The 24,241-nt window shown below is 39.3% G+C and overlaps 1 protein-coding gene and 1 pseudogene across 5 annotated transcripts in view; both read left to right on the top strand.

Moving 5' to 3' along the window:
* The first annotated feature begins 5,753 nt into the window (after positions 1-5,753).
* On the top strand, positions 5,754-7,585 carry LOC101440508 (pescadillo homolog pseudogene; annotated as a pseudogene).
* A 674-nt stretch (positions 7,586-8,259) lies between these two features.
* INPP1 (inositol polyphosphate-1-phosphatase) overlaps positions 8,260-24,241 on the top strand; it is a 37,769-nt gene continuing 21,787 nt past the window's right edge. The window contains exons 1-2 of one of the 5 annotated variants that reach the window (XM_004452551.4): positions 8,260-8,438; positions 17,169-17,220. The gene's annotated coding sequence lies outside the window, so the exon portion shown is untranslated. Of the gene's footprint in view, positions 8,439-16,200; positions 16,925-17,168; positions 17,221-24,241 lie in introns of those variants that run through there. The other 4 variants (XM_004452548.5, XM_004452549.5, XM_071216216.1 and 1 more) reach the window with 4 other exon arrangements.

Genomic DNA, 24,241 nt, shown 5'->3' with positions numbered 1-24,241 from the left:
TTTGAATAAAATAAATCTTTAAAAAAAAAAAGATTAAAAGGCCTACCTTTTTCCATTAGGTACTCTCTCCATATCATATTTTTTAGGAAAAAAAAACTTTGGTACAATGCTGATTTTGCTATATTAGATACAAAATTGTATACCTAACAATTAAAACAAAAATGCATACATAACATTTACATATTCAATATAAGACATAACACTGACATTGTAAAGACTTTTTACTGTATTTTCAAAGAAAATAGCTTTAATAGATAAAAAACCAAGTGCATAAACTGTAAATTTCTAAATATTTAGGGAAATATGCTAATATAAAGAATTTTGAGGACATTGATGCATAAACTATATATTAGGAAAAATAGAGTGTAATTAGCAAAAAATGATGAACTTCATCATTTTCATAGGCCAAGTACTACCCATATGTTGGTGTATTTAATTAAATTTCACATTGAAAATTTAACCTAATAACAATAGTAGACAGACAAACTCCAAAATCCCTGTACTTTGCAGGCAGTTTATATTTTATATCTCAACTGTAAACAAGCTGGGTGAAAACCAAATTGTCTTCATTATTTTAAAATAAGCATATTATGTAGATAAAGTCTTGAGGACCTCAATGTCACAATAAATATTACCACTAAAATGTCCCCAAATAAAATGAATAAATGAGTAAACTGTCCTGTCCTACCAAATTTGGTAAATTGAGTCAAAAATTTCATGATATATACTAAGTCTTACAGAAAACATTGTAAGCAGGAAGTTCCTTTGTAATCATTATGGCATTTAAACTCTTCTGGGTTACCCCAGAATTATGTACATGTATGCAAATATATCAATAATAATATATAAGTATGAAATTTTTAAAAGAATTCATATACTTCCCTCTGGTGAACATTAGATACCTTAATGTTTGATATTTATTTTGTGGAGGAAAAATAAAATCAGTGAGTGTTGAAAGAATATATATTTCTATTCATATGGGAAAACATTTAATCCTTTTCAGCCATTCATTGTTCTGGCATTTAGTTGGCTAAGGTTTTCTACTATTCTTAATTCTATATTCTCTTTCCCTATGGAAGATAGAGAAAAGGAAAGAGAAAATTGTAAATATTGGTATTTTGTGCATCTACTATGCTCAGAAACCCTCCTTTTTTTTTTTTAAATGAAACTGTCCTTTTTTTTTAAGATACATAGATCACAAAAAATGTTACAATAAAAAATATGAGGTTCCCACATCCCCCACCTCCCACCCCTCACCCCCCAACTCCTCCCACATCAACAACCTCTTTCATCATTGTGGCACATTCATTGCATTTGGTGAATACATTTTGGAGCACTGCTGTCCCGCATGGATATAGTTTACATTGTAGTTTACACTCTCCCCCAGTACATTCAGTGAGTTATGGCAGGATATATAATGTCCAGCAACTGTCCCTGCAATATCATTTAGGACAACTCTTAAGTTCTGAAAAATGCCCCCACATCTCATCTCTTCTTCCCTCTCCCTGCCCTCAGGAACTACCATGACCACTTTCTCCAGATCAATGCTACAGTTGCTTCCATTGCTAGTCACAATAGTTCCATAGTAGAATACCAGTAAGTTCACTCTAATCCATATTTTATTCCTCCATCCTGTGGAGCCTGGGTTGGTGATGTCCACACCACCTCTGTCGAGAGGGGGCTTACATCCCACAAGGTTGATGGATGCAATTCTCCTGCTTGGAGTTGTAGGCACTCTCAGAAACCCTACTTCAAAACACCTGCCTCCAAATCCTAAATTAAAAAAGAAAAACTACTAATCCCACAGACCATATTGGTAAAATTGAAATATGTTTATAATTTCTGCCTATATTTAGGAACAAAACAGTCACCTAGAGCAAAAGACTGCTGAAGCTATCGCCAAAGTTGGAAGCAACCCAAGTGTCCATCAACATGAATGGATAAGCAAAATGCGCTATATACATACAGTGGAATATTACTGAGCTGTAGGAAAGAATGAAGTATTGACACACAAGACAACATGGATGAATCTTGAAGACCTTATGCTGAGTGAAGTAAGCAAGTCTCTAAAGGACAAATTTGGCATGACCTCACTGGCATGACCTAAGCATATTAAGTAGACTCACAGAGCTAGAGTCTGGAAGATAGATTATTAAGAGACAGAAAGAGAGTAGAGTGTAATGGGCTTATGTCAATATGGGCAAAACCCATGACAAGGTGGAAGGGGGTGGTTGGGTAGTGAATGGGGGTGATGGTAGTGCAAGGACGTGAGTGGGGTTGACAGTGCTGGAATGTGAGGATGTGCATGGTGGGGGGGATTGGGTCAGACTACCCATGAAACTGAGAGGAGAGCTGGAGGAAGAAACAGGTGAACTCTGGGAATTTATAGGTCTGTGGTTGAAACTACAATGGTGGAAATGTCCCTTTAGCAAATATGGCAGGGATGGGTCACTGGTACACGGTGTTGGTGGTGGGGGGATATGTGGCAAAGAGTGCACCTTGGATGTGCTTCAGTGGAATTTGAATGTGTTCATCTTGTCATTGGATGTTATCTCCATGGGTGGAAACCCACACAGTAAACAAGAAAATATTTAACTCCCATCCTGGGGAGTCCTGCTACATTCTCAAAGAGAGGGGCAAGGATCTCTTGAGTACATAGGCAATGCCCAATAAAAGAAAACACATCAGTGTATCAAACCCTCAATATTAATGCATGTAACTATGAACCTTATTCTCCAAAAATTGAAACTTAGTGTTTGCCATAAGTTCCAAGGGGAGGGGAAGGGAAGAGTGAGTGGAACATGGGGCATTTGGAGGGCATTGGGATTGTTCTGCATGATCTTTCATTGCAGACCATTGTGCATTTTGTCAGAACCTATAAAGGTGTGCAGTTTAGAGTGTAAACCATAATGTAAACCACTGACCATGGTTGGTAGCAATGCTTTGATATTTGTTTACCAATCGTAACGAATGTAAATACTCATGAGGATGTTATTGGTAGGGGAGTATGTGGGGGGAGGGGGTATATGAGAATGTCCTATATTTTCTATGCGACTTTTCTATAATCTAAATCTTCTTGGAAAATAAAATAAAATAAAAATAATACACTAGGGGAACATACAGAAGAAATTGTCAATATACATAAAAGAAAACAGACCTTACTTAGGGTGATGAAAGCACAATGCAAAATCGGCACCCCCATTAGTGGGCCTTACTTGAAATATATGATAACCTATCTCCCCAATGTATCAGAGTTAGACTCATTTATAATTTTCCTACACGTGGTTCATCTGCCCCTTTTATTTGAGCCTATAATTAGCTCTATACTTTTAAAATATATGTCCCAGAGACTTAAATCTTCCAGCTGTTCCTATGCCAGTTGAGTCCCAAGTCTCGGCAGAGTTGCAGCCAAAACCTGCTCTGCAGTTCACTGGACTCAAACGGGACAACTAACAAAAGGATGATGGATAACACCCATCCCCCCAAAACAGAATATCTACAACTGCAAGCAAGACAGTTCCATCCATCTGCTCCATGGGATCTAAGCCCCCTCTCAATCGGAAGCTGAGTGGGCATCACTATCCCCAAATCCTCAAGATTGAGGAACAAGCAATCATATGGTGGGAATGCAACTATGGACTAAAATAGACTTATTGATCTGGTATGGGAAGAAATTGTAACATTGATATAAAAACAGTGATCACCACAGATTCTAAGGAGAGGGAGATGGAAGAATAGGTGTAACATGGGGCATTTTTTGGACATGGGAATTTTTCTGCATGATATTGCAATGACGGACACAAACCGTTATACATTTTCTCAAAACCTATAAAATTGTGCAGGGCAAAGGGTAGGCCATAATGTAGACTACAAACCATAGTTAGTAGCAATGCTTCAATATGCATTCATCAATTGTAACAAATGTTCCACACTAATGAAAGATGTTAATGTGGGAAAATGTGGGAGGGGGTGAGGTGGAGTATATGGAAATACCCTATATTTTCTATGTAACATTTATGTAATCTAAAGCTTCTTTTAAAAAAAGAAAAAAAAAGACAGTGGAAGGCAAGAGAGCAGTGTTTGATGTATTTTTAAGACTCAAAGTGGATGAAGTGGGAAATAATTTTCACTTAGTGAAAGATTTATGGTTAGTTCTAAGATTTGCTTTGCCTTCAGCAACAACATACAAATTAGAGATATTTGCTGCTGTACCCTGATCTCCTAGAATCTGGAGTATATTTAGGTACCAAAACCTCCATACTCACCCAAAAGTAAGTTTATCCAAAGGGATGGAGAGCAGGAAACCAGAGACAGCTGGATGGCAGTGGAGAATAAGTGGGGAATGGGAATTGGCCTCCTTTTTCTCATGCTAGTGTGGAGAAATGATCTGCAACTTTTCCATTTGTTGCTATTCCCAAGACAAAATTAAAAGGAATGTGTCAGGAAATATATTTAATTCTTCTTCAACATCTTGTGGGAAGACTAAAGGAGGGAAGACCGGTAGATGAAGAAAGAAACTATGTATTGTCCTGGATAACGTTGCAATGACAGATACAGGCCGTTGTGTATCCTGTCATAGCCTGCAGAATTGGGTGGGAGAGAGTGCAGACAACAATGCAGGCTATAGCCCATGCTTGGTGGCAATGCTCCAGGATGAGTTCATCACTTGCAATGAATGCTAGTGTGGGGAGAGTTGGGAGGTGTGGGGAGTGGGGCATATGGGAATCCTTATATTTTTGTGTGTAACATTTTATATTATCTAAGTACCTTTTAAAATATATATATATATAAAGAAGCAGCAGCAGCCAAGGGCAACAAAACCCAGAAGAGAAGGAAAACACTAGCAGATACCATGTGCCTTGCCACGTGGCAAAGGAACCAACAAGGATCGCTAGCAGCTGGTCTTCAAAGAGAAAGCATAGTCTTGATGATGCCTTGATTTGAATATTTTCTCAGCCTCAAAACTATACGCTAATAAATTCCTATTGTTCAACCTGGAAAAGAACACAACTATGTGACATAAACACACGAAATAACAAGAATCATCCATGTGTCGTTCTGATTTTCCAATGTTTTCTTTCCATTTATAACTTTTTTGGGGGAAACTCTACTTTAGCTTAACCACAATAGCAAACATTTCAGGGTCAGTACAGTCTATCAAAACACTTGTGAAAAGCATCAAGATCAAATACTCAATATCCAATTCTTCGAAAACCCAAATAATTTTTAAAATGTAAAGGAAAAGGAGTAATGATATAGTCCCATGTGCCCAAATATATATAATATGTCTCCAAATACTACTTAAGTAATGAGGCACTTTATATTTCACAGAAGAAAGTTAATTGACAACTTAAAAAGATAGTTTAATCAGCAGATGAGGAATCCACTTCTTGTCTTTTCTTGCCTTTCCAATAATCTGTTGGCTTAAGTTTTTACCAGAATGATTTGGTAATATGAGGTGTGGAGAAGATACAATGGGTGTGGTTTAAGAAAATAAAGTGATTCTGTGTATTAGCCATTTTAAAGAAGGCTCAAAGTTCTTTTTTTGAATGCTTATGAGTTAAAAGTTATTTTAAATGCACTATTTCCTATAAAATTATTTTTTGTATTCATACTTGCCACAAAATATTAAGATAGATTACTCTAAATTAAATCATGACCTCAGTAAATAGTACTATTATAAAAATGTGTTTTCATCAGTTGTAACAAATATATCACACCAATGCAAGTTGTTAATAATAATGGAGTGATATATGGGAACCCCATATTTTATGCATGATTTTTTCTGTAAACCTACAACATCTCTTCAAAAAAAAATAACAAATTGTTTACAGTTCTTCAGGTATAACTATACTAATCCAAAGCAGGGCCTGGAGAAGAAAAAGTAGGTATGGGGCTCTGTCACCTATAACACTGGAAACAAAGCCAGGAAAAGGCAGCAGCTGAGCCTGGCTGACTTCAGGCAGCTGTGCATCCTGAACAGCATTATCCCCATGAGTCCAAACACAAGAAGAAGGTTAATAAGGGCTCCACAGAGGCCCAAACTTTTTAACTTATCAAAGTCATCTAGTTCCTCCTCCATGAACCCATCGCCAATAAGTTCCCGGAATGCAAGGTGTCTATCTGGAAGCTGGGGAATGCCTACAGGAAGAGCCAATGGAACATTGTGGAGTGTCTGAAGGACAACAAGCCCAACTACAAGCTTGACCACATCATCAAGGAGGGATACTCCACATTGTTCCACACTCTACAGCACCTGGACCACACCCTCTCCATGTGCTTCCTCTTCTCCACCTTCCCACATGCCTACAAGTGCAAAGTGCAGACCATCTAGCTGTGCTGCCAGCTCACCTTGGAGTTCCTGCAGTACATCATCACTGCTTGTGCCCTGAACAAGGTCATCCCGTCCATCAAAGGCCGAGAGGCTGGGGCAACCAATAATGTGGGTTGTTCCCTATGCCTTCTCCCTTGACCACCCAACAGATGTGGTCTACAGGGTCATGGCCACCTTCACTGAATTCTCCTCTACCCAACTGGGCTTCCTTAACTTCTGCCTCCACCAGTCACTAAACCTCTTCTAACCCCTAAGCTCGAGGGACAGACACAAGCAGAGATGAAGGCAGGTAAGGGCACCGATGCCCTAGACTCCAAAAGTCTGTGAGAACCTGGAAGCCCTCAGCACCAGCCTGGTCCGGGCAGTGGAAAATGCCATGGAGAAGGAGGCTGACATGGATGAGTTCCCCAAATAGGGGGAGGTGGTGGCTCAGGAGGAGGACCACAGGAAGGAGCTGGAGGTGCAGAAGAGACACAAGAAGCTTTTTGAAGGCCAGAAGTTCTTCCTGAAGGGTGAGGTGCTCTGAAAACCCCTGGCCTGCATCATCAGGCAGTTTTGGAGGGGACCTGTCCTGAAACAGGTCTCTGTGCATCGAAGTCACCTTTGATGTCACTGGCTCTTGCATCACCCACTGGATTGTAGACTGGCCTGGGCAATAGACCCACATCATCAGCAGGAACTATGTGTAGCCCCAGTGGGTGTTCGACTCTGTGAACCCCTGGCTGCTCCTCCCCTTGGAGGTGTACTTCCCTGGGGTGCAGCTGTCCCCACACCTCTCACCTTTTGCCACCAAGAAGGAGGGAGATTACATCCCACCTGAGGAGCTGATGCTGCTGGCCCTGCAGTGGGGAGAGGACCCAGGAAACTTGACTGAATCTGAAGAAAAGGAGGAGGAAGATGATGTTGGTGAGGAAGAGAAAGGGGAGAAAATGAACAGGAGAAAGATGTGGAGGCTGGTTCAGAAAAGGAGGAGGCCCAACTGCCAGTGCTGGAAGAGCAGCAGCTGGAGGGGAAGGAGCCCAGGTGACTGCAGGCACTGTAAAGCTAGAGGACCAGCGGGCCCAGGAGAAGTGTGAGGCCAAGCGGCTGGCCATCATGATGATGAAGAAAAGGGAGAAGTACCGTTACCATAAGATCTTGTATGGCAAGAGGTGCAGAGCCCATGAGGCCAACAAACTGGCAGAGAAGTGGAAAGCCCATGATGAGGCTGTGAGGTCCAAGAACAAGGCCCAGAAGGCAAAGCTGGTGTGAGGGCTGCTGGGCCCTCACTGGACTGAGGCCAGCTCCCAGTGGCTGGACACATGAAGGCAGGCCAGAGGACTGAGAACTGGTGACAGACCAGGGTTGCTTCTCTTCTCACCTCCCCTCCTCCTCCTGCTAGCCCTTGCCTCCCTCGGCCAGAGCTCCCTGCTTGTGGCTGGGTAAAGAAGTGACCTCGTGCCTAGCCAGATTCAATGTTCCCAGGAGTCAGTGATGGGGGGGCTGGGGGCCAATATTCACTCTGGCTTTCCCCAGCACTGCCGCTCAGCCCCCACAGTTGGACCCATGATTTTCAGAGCTGTGGTGGAATAGGAGTTGGGGGATCATTTGTTATTCTCTCCAGCCAATTGGGAAGAAGAAAAAAGGAAAGCACACACACACACAATCTTATTCCACAGCAAAATACACAAGAGAAATAAACAATCAGGATGTAAATATTCTAGATAACATAGCCTGCACTAAAATGATTTTAGAAGCTAACTTATATCAAAGGAGAGCCCACAATAAATTGATTTTAGCTCTCCAGAGAAAGCTCAAGTAAACAAAAAAAATGTTCAGGGAAGTTCAAGAATGGAAGGAAATGACTCATTGATAATGCGTTTGCCCCAGAGGATAACCTTTGTACTTAGCAAAGAGCACTACACCTAATCAGCAGGGACTGGGCAGGGCAGTTTACTAAGGAATGTTCCGTTGAAGCACAGGGGTAGGCAATTGGGTGTGCATTACCTGAACTTTTTACTCTTAGATTCCATGAGGGAACTCAGATCCTAAGGATCCAGACACTTTGGAACTTAGTGTCTTTTAAATCTGTCAATTCAGTAAGCAACAACGCTTCTGTGGAAAGGTAAGTGGAAAAAAAGACCATTCCTATTTTATGAAATGTAAAACATATATATACACTGTGTGTGTGTGTGTGTACAGAGTGTGATAGAATAAAGATAAATATTCAGGCCCAGTAAAACTATATTAGAGAGAAGCCCGTATTCTGTGTACTGTGAAGTGACTAGATGTATCTGCTTTCTTGTTCTAGAAATAGATTCTTTGCTTTTGATATCTCAGCTTCTTGTAGCCCACAATATCACATTCAACTTGCCCTAGTTTATATAGTTTAGTAACCTTGCACTGTACCTTAAGAAAAACTCAGAGTTTATTTTTTTGTTTGATTTGGGGTACAGGGGGCCAGAGATTGAACCCATGACTTTGTATGTGGGTATCTGGTCCTCAACCACTGAGCTACATCTGCTCCCCTGAGTTGGTTTTGTCATTTGTTTTGCTTGTTGTTTGGTTTTTTGTTCGTTTGTTTTTTGTTTTAGGAGGCACTGGGAACTGAACCCAGGACCTCCCATGTGAGAAGCAGGTGTTCAACTGCTTGAGCCACATCCGCTGCTGCCCTCAAAGAGTTTTGTGTTTTTTTGGTCTATTCACTGTGTGCTCTCTGTGCCTGCTTGTCTTCTCTTTAGAAGGCACTGGGAACTGAACCTGGGACCTCCCATGTGGGAGAGTGGTGCTCTATTGCTTGAGCCACCTCTGCTCCCTGCTTTGTTGTCACGCTCATTGTGTTTACTCTTTGTGGTTCCTTGTTGCATCATCTTGTTGCATCTGCTAACTGTGCCAGGTCATTGTGCCAGCTCACTGTCTTGCTCGTCTTCTCCAGGAGGCATTGGGAACCCAACCCAGGACCTCCCATGTGGGAAGCAGGTGCTCAACTGCTTGAGCAACATCTACTCCCCTTGAAGAGTTTTAAATATCCTATCACAAATGTCAAGGATTCCTCCTCCAAATCTTTAAAAAATCATAGATAAGAAAAAAAAATCATAGATATGTTTTGCTTTCATAAGAGTTATCCAGTCTTTCCTAAGGCAACTGTTATATTAGTTATATAAGCTATACAAGTTTTATATTAGTATATTAGTTATACAAGTTTTATATTAGTTATTTAAAGGAAACACAAAAATAAGATTGTGCAATATGGTGCTAGGAGTCACTTACAACTAAATCAATTCAAATCTAGTTCTTATTGTGGTAACCCAGATTCCCCCAGTTCATTAATTACCTAATATCCTATGGTCAAGTTATATTTACATATGACTAACAGAAGACATGTAGGTGGCAAATTTTACAAAAGTCATTAAAATCCAGTGTCCTACAGTCAAGACCAATTTCAAGTTTCTAGCAGTTGATTTCAAGTGATGAGGTGTGGCAGTGGCAGGAGAACATTACTGACTTACGTGAAAACCATTAGTAACTTCAAAGTCAGTTTTCTAAGAAGCGCAAGCTGATTTGATATGACTGAGTAAAGGATATAAGAGTTCAAAAAGGCTGTGAAAGCTATCCGCTGACACTATTACTACTGACCATTGTTCTCAAAGCCTTGACTAATGGGCATTAACATCATATTTGTTGTTAAATATTTGTAAAACTGATACACACAGGGAGAAGACTGGAGAACTATACCTCAAAATTTTAACAGTGATAGTATTTAGGGTAGGTTTTGTTTCCTTCTTCAAACTTTTTCATATTTTCAGTTCCCACAAACTTTTCTTCATGAGCTATTACTTTTGTAAGCAGGAAAAAAAGCCACTTGAAAATAAGAAATAAATGTCATCAAAAGCATAAATAGTAAGAATATTTTGAAAAAGTAAATTTTGGCTAGGAGTTAACCTATTGCTACTTAAAGCCCATGCCATTGGCATTGTCACCCAAAAAAAGATGAGGGGAACAAATAGAAGACTCAGAAACATACCCTACTGCATAAAAGATGACCAGTATATGGTACATTGGTCATCATACATTAGTGGGAAGGAAATGCTACTTCAGTAATGATGTCAATAAAACTGGCTAATTTGGGGGGAAAATCAGTTTAGAGCTTCTCAAAATAACTTTCATGTTATTAAAGACTTAAATCTTAAAAATCAAATAATTATATTTAGAAGAAAGATAAGTGAATATTGTTCTGATCTTTGGTATAAAGGGTTTTCTAGGCATAAAAACAAGGAAATGGTCCATAGATTACATGAAAATTTTGTACATAAAACCCTTCAGTGAAATTAAAAGGCCAATTAAGAAAATAATTTGCAGCCAATGTGATCAAGGGTTAGCATATTTACTGTGAGGTTAAGTCCACATGTCAACTTAGCCAGGTTATGGTGTCCAATTGTCTGGTCAAGCAAGCACTGGCCTGATTGTTACTATGAAGATATTTTATGGATATAAATCATAAGTAAGTTGATTGCATCTAAGGCTGATTACATCTACAATCAACTGATGAGCTTGCCTTCGACAATGAAAGAAGCTTTAGCCAATCAGTTGAGGGCCTTACAAGGAGAAGTGATGATTTCAGCAGTCAGAAGAATTTCCATCTCTATTTCAGTTAGCCATCATCTTCAGGGGAATGCATCAAAAGTTTTCATCAGGGTTCCCAGCTTGCAGCCTGCCCTGTGGAATCTGGACTTGCTCAACCCCAATATGAGCCAATTCCTATTTTTTAAAAATCTCAATATTTACATAATATATATATATATACACATACATCCTGTCAGTTCTGTTTCCCTAGAGAACAGTAATACACTTATTATATTGTTAATTGCATTAAATTAGATACATAATAATAAGACTCCAATATTGCTGGACTGTGAGTTCCATAAAGGCAGAGCCATAACTGTACTGCTCACCATTTATATCATTAGCATAATGCCCAGAAAATAATAATACAAGGAATTAATATGTATTGAATGAACAGAGATACGGTCAAACATGAAAAGGCAGCATAAAAAAGGAGAAAAAAGAGCAAGAGGAGGAAGAGAAGGAGAAAGGGAAATACACTGGTTAGTAGACTAGTGGAAAAAAGTATCTCACTAATAGCAATGCATATTAAAACTACATTGAGAAAGTAGAAGAGTTTTTGTGGGTGTTTGAAAATAGATGCATTTAAACATTAGGCAACATCATCCAGAGTGAGAAGTAGCATTTCGAAGGGCAATTGGCAAAACCATATTGCTGATCAAGTAATTCCAGGAATCTAATCTAAATATCACAATAAACACTTGATATTTAGGAAGGGTATATCTTCTAGACTCAGACTTTGCAAATCTGCTTTCAAACTGTGTACCAAGGAGTACTGGGATTCTGCAGAGGGGTTCCCAAAGTCTGCCTCAAATGTAAGGAAGAAGGTTCCTCTAACTCTGCCTCAACCACAGCAATGCCATTTTTATCTAATTTGTATGTTAGATTCCACATAAGACCCTTTTTTTAAGGATTCCACTTAAAATATTAAAACATTAAAATTTGAACACTACAATACTACAGTATGTATGTGATTTTTTCAATAAAATGAAATGCATTGTTACTTCCCAAAAACTACTGGGGAAGTAGAGAACAAGTCAGAGTTTTGCATTACCAAACATGGGCCTCACAGTAGTAATACAAATCCCTGCTTCAGCAACCCTGTAAATCACTGTAATATTACCTTGCAAATAGTCAAAAGCTCAGATGTAAAATCTGAGAATATCCAGGACCTGTTATAATAAGAAATAAAAGATCTGTGTTTTATGCTGTTCACCAATTTCCTTAATATATCAGTCTGTCCTAAAAGGAACCAACATCCGCTCAGATATTTCAGCTGAAGAGATTGTATTAAACAGATTGTTTACCGTCTGGGTGAGGTTTAGGATGAGGGTTGGGTAAGGGGAAACAAGGGGCAGGGAAGTACCCAGGCACTAGCAACAGTGAGATGCTGTAACTACTGATAGGCCTGAAAGGTCAGGGAGAGGAAATAGCTTTAGCAGAGCCTCATCAGAGCTGGAATGCAGATGCAGTGACTTTATAGGCACAAAGGCACATCAGAAGCACAGCCAAAAAGTAGGAAAAAAGGGGGGAAGAAATACCCCAATCCTTCTCTTTTTCCATCCTTCACTTTACTGCTGGTGTTGCCTATTGGTTGAACCTAACTGAAGCCAGCTGGCAAGGGAGCCCAGGGGGCTGCTCTGCTCAGGAGCTTGCCAATTATACCAAGAGAGACTGGGAGCCAATGAAGGCTTTTTCCACGAAAGATCAGTTTCTTGAGACACAGAGTTGAACAGAGAAGGGTGGAAAATGGACCTGGCAGAGAGCTAGTGGAAAATAATCAGCACACATGTAATATGAAATATTGTAAATTCAGATGCCCTACAGTGGAAGAAATCTTAACTAAATTATTGTATTAACCATTTTCCTAATTAAAGAATGGTGCTCAAAATACCATTATGTTTGTTGAAAAAAGCAGATAAAAATGAATTTCCTCTTAAAAAAAAAAAAGATCATTATGTAGTTTGAGCACAGAAAAGAGTGATCAACTCCATCTGGAGTAGTGATTTTAGGGGAGATTTTCTCAAATAGACAGCTGCAGTACTCTGTTGTGCACCAAAGTTTCTTGTGTGTTTGTTTAATACAGAAGCAATATATGTTCACCATAGGAAAAACATACACACACCAAAAAAACAAGTATCTATATTTCTCTCCCTCCCCCAAAGACCACTCCTAATATCTTGGGATGTCTATATCTTTCCAAATCTTTTTCTATGCATATATATACACAAATTGTTACATTGTAGTTGGAATCACACCATAGATATTCTTTCGTGAAATGTACTTTTCCACTTAATAAATCATTAATTCCATTTTATACAATAGCTGTCATGCTGCAACATTTAAACATCTTGCTTCCTTGAATCCAGTTATAACTAATTTCTATTCTCAGACATTTAATTTGGATTCTACTTTTGACTATTACCAAATGACCTATGAAGAACTTTCTTGTAGTCTACTCTTTGCACACATTATAAAGTTGGATTGGCAAACTATTGCCCTTGGGCTAATTTCAGTGCACGGCCTGTTTTTCTGTGTACCTCAAATTAAGAACAGCTTTTACATTTTTTTAAGGGTTGTAAAGAAAACACACATATTCTCACGAAGAAGAATATGTGACAGAGATATGTGGCCAGCAAAGTCTAAAAGTATTTACTATCTGGTCTTTTACAGAAAAATTTACCAATCCCTGTTATAAAGCATTTCTGTGTAAACAATTCCAAGAAATGTAATTTTGGGATTAATTAAAGGGTGTTAATATTCCTGAGGCTTTTACTACACATTCTGCCAAATTTCCCTCAGAAAGTTTGAACCAATTTATGCTCTTTTCTGGTCATTTGCCACACATCCTACACCAATGGCCACTACCTCAAATAACTAGCTCTGAGTATCCTTTTATTTCTCACCTACGTGCATCATAGTTTTAAATTTTCATTTCTCTTAAAGATATTTTTTACTATTTTTTCTTTCATGATAGCTTATCTTTTTAGCCCATTTTTAATGTTTTTTTTTGTGTAAGATGTATTTATTCAATAAGAATTTTATTCAATAAAAATATATATATGGCAAATGCTTTTTGATATTTTTAATGTGTCTTTTAATTTTATTCTATTTTTTTAATGAAAGAAAACAAATATTCTGTGGTCAAATCTGTCACTTTTCCTTTGTAATTTCTGCCTTTGTTCCATGCTTAGAAAGACCTTGCTTACTTTAAGATTCATCTGTTTATATTTTCCTGTACTTTTTTGACTTTTTAATTTAAATCTTTTGAACCCAAGACCTGGTGTGTGGGAAGGCAGTGCTCAGCCACTGAGCCATATCTGCTCTACTAAGTAGTTTTTTCATTTGTTGTTTGTTTTGTTTTTGTTTTTAGGAGTTATTGGGAACTGAACCAGGACCTCCCATGTAGGAAGCAGGCATTCAACCACTTAAGCCACATCTACTCCCCCCCTAAATCTTTTATTTTTTTTTAAGAGTTAGTTATTTATATATCCACCCCCCCCCCCCTTCTCTGCTCTGTGTCCATTCGCTGTGCATTCTTCTGTGTCTGCTAGTCTTCTCTTCAGATGGCACCGGGAACCGATCCTGGGACCTTCCAAAGTGGGAAAGTAGTGCTCAATCTCTTGTGCCACCTCAGCTCCTTGGTCTGCTGCATCTCTTATTGTCTCTTTCTCTGTGTCTCTTTTTGATGCATTATCTTGCTGCACCAGCTCTCCGCTCAGGATAGCTTGCTGCATGGGCCAGCACTTGACACGGGCCAGCTCTCCACTCAGCCAGCTTGCTGTGCAGGCCAGCTTACCTTCACCAGGAGGCCCCAGGAATCGAACCCTGGACCTCCCATATGGTAGGCGGGAGCCCAATCACTTGAGCCACATCCACTTCCCCCCTAAATTTTTTAATCCTGCTCAAAGTTAGTTTCTAAAGATTTTCAAAGGATAAGTAGAAAACACTATATTTCAGTAAATTACTTAACCCAAATCTCAGTTTTTCCTTTATAAAATGGAGATAACAGCAACACCTATCATAGATTTGATAGAGGAATCAACTGCTATAAAAAACACATAAAGCATCTTAGCATAATGCCATTAGGTATTTATAGCAGTGAGAGAATACTCCAGGCAAAGGCAATAATGTGATAAGGTACAAAAGTATGAAACTAGTTGGTGCATTTAGGAAACTAGATGTGTTGTGGTAAGATAGGGTCTGTGAGTGACAGTGTTGACATACAGGAGGAACAGCTGGGCCTTGAATGCTGTGCTCAGGAGCTTGCCATTTATACTACGAGAGATTGGGAGCCATTGAAGGCTTCAGGCAAAGAAGCAACTATTGCCGTGTGTGATTTAGGATGATCTCTGTAATAGCAAAATAGATAATGCACTAGACTCATATTGAAGAATAAAGTACACAAAAGCAGCAGTCTTCTGCTCTGCTCTTCCCTTTCCCAAATTCCTGCTCTCTAGGGGCAATTTCTTTCAGCTGGTAATTCGCTTTTCTAGTATGTAACTCCTTATTTCTAAATATCATACTTAAACTATTTCTTGATTTTGCCCTCATAGATATGATTATGAAATTAGTAAACATTTGGAATGGAAAGAAGGGGGCAGGGGACATAGAGATGAACCTGAGAAAAAAGGTCGAGTCAACAGGGCGGGTGAGTGGAAGTGGGAAAGAAGTTGAGTCTCAAGTTAGGGACCACAGGAGCAGGTTAGGGGCAGAAAGGCAAGGACAGTTTGGGAGATGTAAAGTTTAGGTGCCATTTTCTGAAATATACCTCAAGACTATTGTACCATGTTCCTCTTCTTGGTGGTTGCTCACTCCTCTGAGGACCAAGTGTTGGCTACTCAGGGAAACGGTCTTGGACAGTTTAAGGAAAAAGTAGATAATAAAGTCTGCCAGGTAGAACTTTAAAAAAAGCCTCCCAATTATGTGCCACGGAATGGATGATCAGTATGTGGAGACGGGTCTCCTTGGCCCTCCAGGTGGAAGAGCCCAGTCACCTCCTGCCAGAGCAGCCTCTTCTTTTTGCTCCAACATAGGGCCTTGCAGACATTATCATTACCTACCTGCGGCATGATGTGAGAGGGTGTGAAGCACTGCTTTGGAACGCCCGGTGCACTGCCTTCCTATCACTACCCTACCATTCAAAACTATCCTTAAGTTAAGGTAAGTACCACAGCTTAAAGGGCTGAGGAAAGAGAAGGTCCCTACCCACGACGTGCTTCCTGTCATGGTGACTCTAGACCCAACCTTATAAGGCAAGGCCCAGAAGACACTGGTTTGGTTAGAAGACCATCCAACATATTTGCTTTCTATTAGAACAATGGGACCAGATTGCTTCTGGGAGAAAGTCCATCTTCACAGCTGTCATCCTGTCCATCAGCTCCTTAATCCCTACAAGAATCCGGAAGATTTTAAAAAGTGCTTCTGTGGGCAGCAACAAGAAAAGAACAAAAACAGTGGATTAGGCGACCCTGGAGCCCTTTCTTCCTGGCACTCCCCTCTGAATCATCACGCTCCACTGCTGATGCCGCAGGCTCCCGGGCCCTGCAGGCGTGGGATGCCCTCGCCCGCCCCGGCACCTCGAGGCGCCACCGCGCGCTTCCACGGCGCGGGCGGGGTGGAAACGAGGGGGCGGCGGCCTGGCGGATGCTAAGGGCTGCGAACCGAGGCCGAGCGAGGCTGCGCCTTCCACTCGCCGGACCTCTGTCGTCCTCCCCGCCCCTCGCCCTCCGGCTGAGCCTCTCGCGCTCCGACCACCTCCTCCGCTGCATTTTCCTTCTCCTCCCCCTCTCCTCCTCCGCCTCTTCCGTTTCTCAAGGGAAAGGCTGCAGTCTCGGGCTCCGCTCCTCCGCATCCTCGGCTTAGGTAATACGTTTTCCTCTTTACGCGCCCCCCTCCCCCGCTCCCCGCCACCAGCTCCTTCGCCCTCGGAACTGGGTCACCCGCCGGGGAAGCTGCACGCTTCCCACTGCCTTTCCGGGGAAGTGGGTGAGTAAATCTGGTCCGGGAGGCCGCTTGCCTCTCCGATGCGGCCTGCGATGACCTCTGTCCGCTGCGGCGAGGCTGCCGCCCGGCCCGGCCCGGCCCTACGCGCCGAGGCAGCGCCGCCGCAACCCGCCGGGCGGAGGAGCTCTCGGGTCCTGCGGCTTCCTGGGCCCTGCAAAAATGACCCCAAAGAAATAGGTGGCGAGAAGAACGATTAGGAAACAGACTTTTTCTTTTTTATTTCTAGGTCGAAGAAGCTGATCTGACAGTTGTCGAGAGCAGTGGCCCAACTTCAACAGGTAGGTGGCGTAGCTGTCAATGCCGCATGGCTACGGGGTTGGCTTTGAGAGATGCTGTACAGTGTCGATAGCTGCTGGCTGCCGCTAGTGACCTACGAAATGCGTGTAAAGTGTGCATGATGGGACTGTATTTAGAAGTCTTTAGTTCCTTGCTTTTAATTCACTGCATTTTGAAATGCAGTTTTGTGAGACGTGCGTAGTTAATTGGATTGGACTCAGTAGTAGGTGGAAAAAACTATTTTAATATGGGTTTGCTAAATCATGTGTACTGTTAGATACAAACAGCATGGAAGAAAATCCCTAAATTAGTGTACGTCCATGAAAAACACAATCAATCAAGGAATCTATTTTCGAGATTTCCGGTTTTAACGCTAAGTTTAAGCCGTTGAATAAGAATTTTGCCCACTATGTGAATGATGTTCACTTCAAAAGAACAGTGGATTAAGGCTGTGTGACCAGACTGCTTAAGCGCATCTCCTGTGTTGAATAAAACATCCTTTGGCCCTTTTAGATTGATTCTTAGCTTTGAAACCCAAGGAGTTGATAAAGAATCAGTCCCGCTCAGTTAGATAATAGCCTAATGATGAAAGCAATCCTCTAAACCACTGTTGACTGATGAATTATCTAAACGACCTCATTTTTGCCTTTTAAAATAGGGACTCTTAAGAAAAGATGTTAACGTTCTTATTTAGCAACTATAGCTTTTGTTAAAATTTTTTCACTACTCTTTTTTTTTGAGGTACTGGGTTGGGGGATTGAACCAGGGACCACCTATGTGGGAAGCTGGCGCTCAACTACTGAGGCACATCTGCTCCCCTGAGTTGGTTTTTTCATTTTTTTCCTTGTTTGTTTGTTTTTTGGGAGACACAGGGAACCAAACCCAGAACTCCCATATGCAAAGCAGGAGCTCAACCGTTTGAGCCCCGTCTGCTCCCCTTCTTACTACTTTTGAAGTTAGTTTTTAGTCATGAAGAGGAGTGTATAAGTTGCATTAAGTGGCACTTTTGCTTAGGATAAACTACACATTTCTTTTCAAGCTTTTGAACTAAACCACTGCTTGCTTAGATTTTACAGCTTGAACTCTTGCCACTTAATATGAAATACCTTATTATATACAGATTAAATTATATCTATACTTGAGGAAGACCTGAAAAAAATGAAATAATAGTTTTGGTTTTTTTTACATATAAGACTATGAAACAAGTTATAAAAGTAAGACATTGCATAGGTATGTTCACTTTTTATTTCTGTCTCTAACAACAATTAGAAAATGTATCTACTTCTTATGGATTGCCTGAAAGATAATTACATTGTATAGAGTGATTAAGTAAAAACAAAGGTCTTTTTCATTTATTAAAGGTGAAGATGCTGTATTTGAGAACTTTTTCAGATGTGAGTCCTTATAAACATCCTTGCTAAAATACTTTGAGTCTTATATGGAGCCAGTAAAACTCTCTATGCTGATATTTTGCTCCCTATCTCTCTTGATTAGTACGGAGTGGTGTTTTCCAAACTTTCCTGATTATACAAAGTATCTAGGGTGGTGGGCAAGTGGGGCAGAGGTGACAGTGGTTAAAAAGATTCCCAGGTTGCAAATTGGGACTTCCTAAATCCGCATTTCTAAGAGAAATAAGATACTTCATATAGGAAAAATGATAAAAAAGAAAAAGAAAAAGGTGGGGCCAAAAATAAGTAAGTTTGGGAAACACAGGTGGAGAATAACTGGTGCTGGAATGAATAGCTGAAATAAAAGATTTAGGATTCCTGTACAAATAATGTTCTTAAACGCAAGCTATGGTTTCCCTAATATGATGATGTTATCCATTTAGGAAACCTGAAACTTTTTTATCCTTTTGTAGTTAAGCCTTCTGATAGTTGAACTGTTTGTCTCTTCTGTGTTATTCGATGATAATTCAAGTTCTTTACTATTATAGAGCACTTTATTAATGGATTTTAAAGCAGGTAAGTGTGACAAGTAGTAATCCACACAAAAAAATTACAAGTAATAATCCACAGAAAGATTCATTTCTCTTTCATTTAACAGATTATGAGTCTTTGTTAGGTCTTTTGTGTTCCTGATTAAATATAGAAAAAACAACCATTCAAATTGGAATAACTTCTTTATACCTTTTATTAAAATGATTTCCCAACCCCATCTGAAAAGAAAAACTCAGCATAAAACATGGGCAGTTATATATAAAAACAAATGAACAAAATAGAGATTAAACATGTATAAAATAATTTATCAGGATGAATTACTTCAAAGGAAAATATCCATGTTTATTTCCTTTCCTTCCATTCCCTTCCCTTCTCTTCACTCCACTTTTTGTTCTTTCTTTTTCTTTTTGGTTGTTTGCTTACTTTCTTTAATTTTTTATTCCCTGGACATTAGAAATCTCCAAAATTAATTTGCCAAGTTTAAATTAATTTGAATATTTGCTAACTTTGCCAAAAGATACATAAATTTGCCCTCTACAGAATGACAATGGTGTATTTCTCTCAATTATGAGAGTTATGATGTCAAGAACCAAAGGGAATTGTTCTTTTGATATTGCTTAAGGAAGACCTAACTTGGTTAAAGTGATGCCATAATTTTTCATTAGCAGCAACTTTTTAAGAGGGGATTTGATTTTCCATGTGCTAGAAAACCCTTCTACTTAATTCCTGGGAATTTGCAAAAATCACATATAATCCCAGTTTGATATGGAATTATGAAAGGCCTATTTTTAAAATATGGCTGATTGTAAACCTTGTGAATAGCAAAGAATGGGGGAATATAAATAAAACCAAAAAGATAAATATTAACCAGCTGAGACATTGATCTGTGGTTACAGGATCAGCAAGAATATAAGAACATTTAGTATATTTATATATTGGTGTGGCTTTAATGACCCATTCATATTTCTTTTGTACTTGGAACTTTTCAAGTAAAATATACTATACATTTCATGTTCCTTTTAAGGCAAAGATCATATCCAATATTCTGTATTGCTTTATTCAACATTTTGTAGATATCTGTAAAAAGATCAACATTTGTTTCTACAAAGTGGAAGTAAATTGAATGCTAAGAGATTTGTATTAGGCCTAATCTGTCAAAATGACATATAACATGGCCTATGACCTCTTTCTTGCTATAACATTCAGGAAATATATTTTAGATCATGGCATTTATTTATTATTATAGAAATAAATATTAATAACCATCTTCCCAAAAGCTCTATAAAGACCTCTTCAAATATGATTTTAAATCTACATCGTGTTGTTTTCTAACAATTAAAATCCTGAGATTTGCGTAATAAATAATCCTTTATAGATTGGTTTAGGTGCAAGAAAATCCTTTTAAGCACGGTTATCGCTAATGGCATGAAAATCAGTCAATTAACTTATAGAACTCCCACTGTGTTTCAAGGGGAGATGGAAAAATGTGTATATATCATGCTCTGAAGGAATTTACAGACTATTGGAAAGAGGCTGCTGGTGCCCCAAGGCATGGCTTGGGTGGTGGCTTTACGCCCTCCCCTTAATGTCCATTAACCCCTCATTCTACGTCAAACCACTGTGTGTAAACACACAATCTAAACATTAAAAACCACTGTGCTTGCTTTACAAAAGCAGCTTCAAAACAAATAGTGTAGTGCTTTTATAATTCACAAACACCCCCAACTTCTTGTATATGGAAAACAGAAATAAAAAATAGACAAATTTTGAACTGGGACAGACTATAAAAAATCATCCCATCCAACTGTTCAATGGCCTTTCATTTTTTATTTTTACAAAAACAAGGAAAACAAGTCCCTGAGAACCTAAGTCATTTGGCCAAAGTTACACACCCAGTTGGTTAATGATAAAACAGCCTAAGAACCAGCTCTCCTGTGGCCTAAACAAGGGCTCTTTCTAGCACACACCCACAGGGCCCACAAGTAAGATAAAAGGCAAATGATAAACGAGTTGATGCCTGCAGTAAGTGTTGTAAGAGTTTAGAAAAGATAAACTGACCTGGGCATCTTCCTTAATGACTGAAAAATGTCACATTCAAAAGGAAATGTTCAAAGTGCACTAGAGGATTAATAAGAATCTAGATTCTGATTAACAGGGATCAATAATAATCTACCAAAAAATATTTTTTTCTACAGGCTATACATCTTGCATCTTTTTTCTACTTTGAATTATGCACTATATTGAAATTTTTTATATTTTTTCTTTCCTACAGTTAGGATAGTTACACTGAATCTGCTTCTATTTTTTATATTCCATCTTATTTCAGCTTTCTTTGTGAAACACGTTTTCCTAAAAAATATCTAAACATACAAAAGTTTAAGTAGATGGTTGGAAAACAGAAGATAGAATGGTATCTAAAAGAATAATGTTTCTATTTAATGAAAAGTCTCCAAGAAATGGAAACGAGGATGAAAAAGGTCACTGTCAAATTTAAAAGTTATTTCTATATGGAATACTTTTTCATAATTTTAAAATGAAGTTTGGAAAGTCTTTGAAATCCATACTTTACCACATTATTATGCTAATATGGAGTACTTATTAGACAGACCACCTTGCATTTTTCTGGTATTTAATTTTTGTTACCAAAAAGGCAATATAAGTTGACATTCCAACAATTACAGTAGTGATGGGTTTCCCTGCTCTGCTCCTAACAACCATTGAGGAACAGAGTTGACCTTTGCCCATGGTGTTTCCATAAATTGCCAGGTAAAAAATCACTTGGGGTACATTCGCTCTCTTACCTCAAATCTACTGAATCAGGATCTCCAGGGAAAAGTCCAAAAATCTAAATTTTTAACATGTTCTTTTTTTTTTTTTTAAAAGATTTATTTATTTATTTAATTCTCCCCCTCCCCCGGTTGTCTGTTCTCTGTGTCTGTTTGCTGCATCTTGTTTCTTTGTCTGCTTCTGTTGTCCTCAGTGGCATGGGAAGTGTGGGCGTGCCATTCCTGGGCAGGCTGCACTTTTCTTTCCCGCTGGGTGGCTCTCCTTACAGATGCACTCCTTGCGTGTGGGGCTCCCCTACGCGGGGGACACCCCTGCGTGGCGCGGCACTCCTTGCGCGCATCAGCACTGCGCATGGGCCAGCTGCACACGGGTCAAGGAGGCCCGGGGTTTGAACTGCGGACCTCCCATGTGGTAGACGGACGCCCTAACCACTGAGCCAAGTTGGTTTCCCCCAATTAATTCTTGATGTGACATATTTGGAAAACACTGCTTTAGCACAAGCTCCCATTTACAAGCCACTAGAACAGTATTTGAGAATGAGGGACATCTTTTTGGCCTATTGTTTTGAGCATTATCAAAGACTGTAAATGCAGGCTAATGTCATTCATTGGTAATCTAAAGAGCTACAGTAAGGTAGACTGCTTGGAAATGGCAAACATAGTATGTCAACACTATTTAAAGGTTAGGGAAGAGGCAGAGAGAAATGTTAAGGTTAAATAGGTGGATTTACATGTCTCTATATTAATGTCTTTTCTAACAAAACCAAATTAAATTTAATATTTTTGGTAATTTAATTAACTAAATTAATCTTGTCAAGGATAGGTCACCTCTAAATGATTGAGTATAATAGATTCTCATTTGGTCCTGAAGAAATGTTGTTCAGTTGCTAGTCATCCAGATACAACTTTGACTTGTTTTTGTAAATGAAGACAGAATATACATAGACTTTTATATAAATAAATATGGTCTCATATGCCTAAGGACATGTGGGTAATGCTTATAAAATCCACGTACAATAAACAGCATGACAAGGATGAATTCTTTATTTATAAAGCTAAGAGGAAATTCATCAGCCAGCATTTATTGGACACCTCTGAATTATGCACTAAGAGTCATAAAAAACCACACACATTTATTTCTTGTGCCAGATGGAACATAGACAAGTAAACCAATGTACTGTACTTTTGGGGAGCTGGGATAGAGACCTTCCCTGCCTCCATTCTCCCATGGCCCAGGTGCCTAAGATGAAGGAGGGGCTAGGAATAGCTCTCCTGGAGGACTAACACTAGAACTGACTGTCTGCACCCCACCCCACTCTTTATTTAAAAATACCTTTTATAGAAATAGAAATACATAGAAAAAAGTGTGCACATCCTTAGTGTGCAGCCTGATGAATTTGCACTCAGTCTACCCATGTAACCATCACTCAAATCAAGAACATATCTAGCACCTAAAAGACCCCCATACCCCTCATTAATGCCCCCTCTTTCTTCAAAAGAAGTACCAGAGGTTCCTCTAACACCATAACCTCATTTTGCCTGTTCTTCAACTTCATATAAATTAAACTGCACAGTGCATATCTTTTGTGTATGACTTCTTTCACTCAGCTGTATGTTTTTGTGAGATAAATCCATGTAGTAGTTCATTCACTTTCATTGCTCTGTAGTATTTTGTTGTGGGAGTATGCTACAGTCATTCAATTTAATTACTGATGGTTATTTGGGTTATTTCCAGTATTAGGCGATTACAAATAATGCTGCCCATAGCATTCATGTACATGTTTTGTCATGCATATATACATGAATTTCTGGTGGGTCTTTGTCTCCCAGTGAAATTGCTGAATCATTGCATATGCTTACATTAAACTTCAGTTCTCCAAAGTGCTTGTACCAATTCTCACTTCTACCAGCAGTATATAAGCATTTCCATTGCTCTATATCCTCACCAAAAGTGGACATTTCCAGTCTTTTTGATTTTAGCTATTCCACTGGATGTGTGGTCGTATCCTGTTGTGATTTTAAGTTGCATTTTCCTTATTACTAATGAGGTAGAGTGTCTTTACATAAGTTTATTCATTAGGATATTCTCTTTTATGAAGTACCCATTCAAGTTTCTTGCCCTTGAACTGTTTCTGAGAGGGTGATAAGGCATTAGATAGAGAAAGCAGGAGGAAGGGCATGCCAACCAGAGGTTCTGTTCAAACTTATGGTCTGCCCAGAGGATGGAAGTAAATGGATAGTGGGAAATTACCTACTGAAATGCTAAACATAACCCAAGCCTCTGCAGTGCAACAGTG

The sequence above is a fragment of the Dasypus novemcinctus genome, chromosome 7, assembly GCF_030445035.2.
Source record: "Dasypus novemcinctus isolate mDasNov1 chromosome 7, mDasNov1.1.hap2, whole genome shotgun sequence".
Taxonomy (NCBI): domain Eukaryota; kingdom Metazoa; phylum Chordata; class Mammalia; order Cingulata; family Dasypodidae; genus Dasypus; species Dasypus novemcinctus.
This window is presented reverse-complemented; position numbering and strand designations above follow the sequence as displayed.